Source organism: Neovison vison, chromosome 2, assembly GCF_020171115.1.
Source record: "Neovison vison isolate M4711 chromosome 2, ASM_NN_V1, whole genome shotgun sequence".
In the NCBI taxonomy this organism is placed as follows: Eukaryota; Metazoa; Chordata; class Mammalia; order Carnivora; family Mustelidae; genus Neogale; species Neogale vison.
The window spans coordinates 43,792,085-43,797,329 of NC_058092.1; positions in this window are offsets into that span (position 1 = coordinate 43,792,085).

Below are 5,245 nucleotides of genomic sequence, written 5' to 3' on the forward strand. Positions count from 1 at the left end.
AGACATTTAGTTGCCCAAGGTTCACAGCTGGAAAGAGGCAGAGCCGGGATACAGGTCTGGCTCCTGTACCCACACCTTTACTTCTGTAAAGCGTTCCTCAGACCGGCAGCATCTGCATCATCTGAGAGCTGGTTAGAAGCAGGGTCTCACTGCAGCCCTGTCGAAGAGCCTGCATCTTAACAAGGTCCTCAGGAGATTCAAATGGAGAGCCTTGCCTGACTCCATGTATTGTGCTGCCCATTTTTGTATATTGGTCGTAAGGATTTCCTCCCTGGCATGTTGCTTTTTCATATCTGTTGTTCATTTTTTTACAGGTGGTTTGTCTTTCTCTTGATTTGTGGATTTCTTTATGCTGGACTGTAGCCTGTCACTTGCTTCAAGTAGCTTCTGAGGGCTCCCTCTGCTTTTCTAAATCCATCTTTTGTGCCCAGAACCAACTAAAAATCTCATTTCATGAAGCCTTTGATTCTTCCTCCTTCCCCGGATTAACCTATCCCTCTATGCCTTCCTGTCTGAGGCTTGTCTTGGCCCAGTGGTGGCTAGGAGAGACTGGACACGAAATCAGCCAACCTCAGCTTGGCAGACAGACCTGGGTCTTCATCCCTACTCTGCCCAACTAATTTAAGGTGTGAAGTCACAGCCTCTTGAAACTCATGTCCTCACCTGGAGAATGAGGACAAGAACACTTGTCTCAGAGCATGGTGGTTAGAATGAAGTCAGTGCACATATGTGAAAATGTTCTGTTCCCTTTGGGGGCACAGTATTGTTTCTGGAGGCCTCGGTTTGTGGAAAATTACGGAGAGCTGCAAGGAACTGCTTTCTAGTCCATGGCCAATCTCTGGGTTAGAGAATCCTAATGGGCACCACCATTAGATGGACCCAGGGACTTCCTCCCAGACCTGCCTAGAGGTTAAGGCCTGTCCCTGGCTCAGCATTTATCACTCCTCCCCAAGGCCTCCTATAACTTGCGGAGCCCTGACTGGTGCCTCTCCTCTCTCAGACTGTCTACTGTCTATTCAACTCTGGAATGGAAATGGCGGGCCCCAGCCTGCTTTCCTAAAAGAATGTGGTCAGCTCCCATTGAAGGGGATGGTGAGACTGCTCTAAAGGACTTGGAGGAGGGTGTGGACAAACACCATCATGACAGAGCTGAGCAGACCCTGTTACAAGACAGCATTACAATATTGTTTAATGCAGATGATCCAGATTTTATTGAAGTTTACAGACACATGTGTCATGAACCAACAGACGCAGGGCCCCAGCAACGACTGTGTTGACAGTATATCTTGAGGTAACATTATCAAGCTTTTGTTGTCTAACCAGTTGCTGATTTCTTTCCACCCAAGCCTTTAATTATTGCTGTCCCAAGGCTGCAGAACAATTCAAGTATGAAAAGCACACAAGATACAGTTAAAAAAAAAAAAAAGGAAAAAAAGGCCCAAATAGTTTAGAATTGAACAGGCAAACAAACATATTTTGCTCCTAAAATGACAAAGTAAAACTGTGTGTGAACTAACTGGAATTTAAATAAAAACTTAAAAAAAAAAAAAAAAACGACAAAAGTTAGACAACCTCTAACCCAGCGGTTTTAGTGCACTTGGATGGGAAAAAAAATAAATCTTTATTCTCACTAACTTCTAGCTGAAGTGTTGCATTTCCTTTAACTATGACTATAGGCCACAATCGACAGTCTACGAGCAGCACCTGCGACTTTGTCACCAATAGAAACCACAGATTCAGGTATCACATTACAATGGTTGCAGGTACTTAGAAATAATAACCTGAAATTACTTTGGAATCACAGAGGCTCTAGAACTACCACTACACCTTAATTTGAGTTAATAAAGAAGTACATATATACACAACCACAAAATTTTAAAAATATCTTAATAACTATAGTTTAACATCCTTTGCAGTCCTTCATATTTAGTGTTTGGCATCTAAAAACACGATTCTGAAGAGTCCACAGGCTTCATCAGATCACTGGAATGGTCCATGGTGTGAAAGAAAAAGTTAAGCCATTAACATCACAGGAAGAGAACACAATCGGGAAGTACATGGAGCTTCAGCAAGCACAAATTTGAGAAAAGGCATATAAACTGTGCCTCCCAATCTAATTATTGCAAGGAGTCGGAAAATCCAGATGGTACAAGCTAGCTTCTCCCAGAAGGCCACATTTCCCACTATTTCACTCTTTTATCTCTATTACTGTACATACTTCCACCCCCGGACTCAAGCTTAGAACAAGTAGTCAAGGAAAGAAAGGTTAAAAAGGTAGCTCGGATGTTGATGATACACAAATGTAAACAGGACAGTCTTAGCAACTGGCCACCTGGTGGGAGGGGCTCAGGAGCACACTGGGTTGGTAGAGGCTGGGTTGGCAAACCTAGACTTTAAGCGTGGTGGTAAGTTGACCTAGTGTTGTGGTTTTTAAAAATTTAGCCTATCGTTCGTCTGGTAAGAAGCTAGGGCTCCATAAAACAGCCTTCCCAGTCTGCTTGGCAACACTTAGATTGTGATCAGGACCCCAAGACCAGTCCTAGGATTTACCATCCAAAAATAGAATGGGGGGATACAGAGACTTATAGATAAGGGCTCAAAAATATAAGTGAAGTAAAATGAAATAGTATTAGGCATTAAAAAAAAAGAGAGAACTCTGGGAAGGGAATGGAATTTCCCATTTCAGTATGGCTGGATAAGTATATAATTTAGTAAATCTTATTGGTTACTACAGAAATGGTATCTTCGACTTCTGAACTTGCCAGTCTGTTCTATCCTCCCCATTGTTGGCAAGTATATGGTTCTAAAACAATGTAATTCCCCTGCTTAAAGCCCTCCTATGGTTCCCACTCAGGATCAAGTCCAGGTTTTATAAGGTCCTTTATGATCTTGCCTGCCCAGCCCCATCTATGGCTGTGCTTGTGCACGTTTTATCACAACCTGGGAACCAATTTGCTGTCCCCAGCCTCCAGTGTCTAGGTCTTTGAGTGCACTGCTCCCACTGCCTGGAGTACTTTTTTGTTTGACTTTACGTCCTCCTCCAGATTTAAGCTCGGATACCACTTCCTCCCACAGGCCCTCCTATGTCCTCCTATCATACTCTATGCTTATCTTGTCATAGACCTTCTCACATTAACAGTCTGTGAGCAACAAGTCTTGTTTGTTGTTGAAGTCCTATTGCCCAGCACGGGGCAGGACACTCAGGCTCTCACAGGGTTGTTGGATAAACCGGGAATCTGGAACAGGATACCTGCACAAAATCCCCGCCATGGTGTGGTGGTATGGGGGCTCAGATCAGACATGTTTTATAGTCTGCTCCAAAAGTGGGGTAGGGGGCGGGACCTGGTTAATTTTATCAGGAAAGGTCTAAAGCCTCTAGATCCATAATTCCCAATATGTATCCTAAGATGCTTAAGAGCCCATAAAAATCTTAACAGCTAATTTATATATTTCAAAAATAATGCAAATGACACATATATCTAAGATAAAGCCAGGCCAATAACAAAGGATAAAGTTGTTTGCTTTGGCTGGACTATCAAAGTAAAAATAGTAGGTTTCATGTGATGATCGGCAGCTCAGGTTGGCTGATAACGCATCATAGAAATCTGAGACAAGACTGATAGGCCAAATAACCTAGTAATTTCTGATTTACTGGGAAAATGTATCATAAATAAAAGGGTCTGTAAAGTTTTGTTAAGAGACTGGCAATCTTGGGCCTAAAACATTCATTGCAGTTACATGTCTGCAACTGCCTGAATTAGTATGTCTCTTAGACCAGGGACCTCATACAAGGACCTTAGGAATATGGGAAGTTTGAACCAGAGACTCAAGGGTCTTAACAATTTGCCTAGGACCAAGATAAGATTCTCACGATGCTGTGTGGTAGGAAAGCAGGTGCTGCCTGTCTCATGGAAGCAGGTGAAGAGGGACCCATCCAAGAAGGGCTAAACTTTAAAAAAGGGACTGGTTGGAATTTCAAGTCAAACATGCTTATGCATTTTTAGAGGGGTGGTGAGTTTTTTGTTTAAAGTAAAACTCTTCTCAAAAACGTCAGTCTGATTTAATGCTAAACTAAAAAAGGCACAACACGAATATTTGAGCGCTTACTTAATAACAGGAATGACTGGGTATTTCCACATATATGGAATTGTCTCTTAAACAAGGGGAAAGTTGATCTAAACTTGAATCAGGACTTTCAAGAGAAATGAGAGTGTCGCAGGGGCACCTCATTCAGGAAGCAAAGAGAAACAAGACCAAAGGAAGGGGGATGAATCTGGGAAAATTATTCACTTGCTCTTTCTTATCTAGGCTTCACTTCCCTCAGAGGGAAGACCTTTCCTAACAGCGGCCTCTCAGGCTGCTACACACGTGCAGCACTTAGCAGATCTCCCCCTCTGCTTGCTTCGTGCACTGCATTACTTGGAAGCCTGTGCCCAACCAAGGGACATAAGCATGTATCACGCTGGGGGCGGGGGTGGTTAGCTGACTCCAATCTTTTCCTCATGTTTTTCAACTGTTTTCTCCCAAAAAAATAAGAGACAATGACCACTTGATGACTGCCTTGTAATTCCTTCCTTCCTCTCCACCTGGATGCGTGCACAGAATTTCAAACCCTCTGTCTTCCAAATCTAGACCTATCATTTGGTGACCGAAGTGTTACTTGTGTAGTTAACTGTGTGTCCTCCTGACTCTGAGAGCTGGTGGCCTGGCTGGCAGGTAAGGTGTGACTCCCTGCGGTCCAGTGGCCCTACGGCCTGTGCCAGCAATGCCCCGTGTGCCCTGGGCATCGGGAAGGCACTGCTCTGCAAAGTTCTGTAACACTTCATGCTGAGACTGTGGTGTACTGTGTCACTCTTCCTTTTAAATCTGCATCACTGTATGTTAAAAGAATGATAATAGCAAGTCTTTGCCAAGTGAAACCTATACTTAATACTGCATCGCAAGAGTCTAATTCTCACAGGCAACATGAGAAATTTTCTCTGAAAATATCTTTAACTTACATATGATAAGCTTCCTAACAAAGAAAAATAGTTCTTTGGAAAGACTCATCCAACAAAAATCTGATAGCCTACACATACAACGTACAACGCACTTTTTGGAGGGTCATCTTCACTTCAGTTTGTTCTCTGACCATCCTGTTACATAGCAATAAACAGAACATTTCAAAATTCTCTTCTGGTTGGGTAGGGGTGAAAGGAACGATCTGGAAAATCGGGAGTATATTAACTCAAATTTCAGCACATAA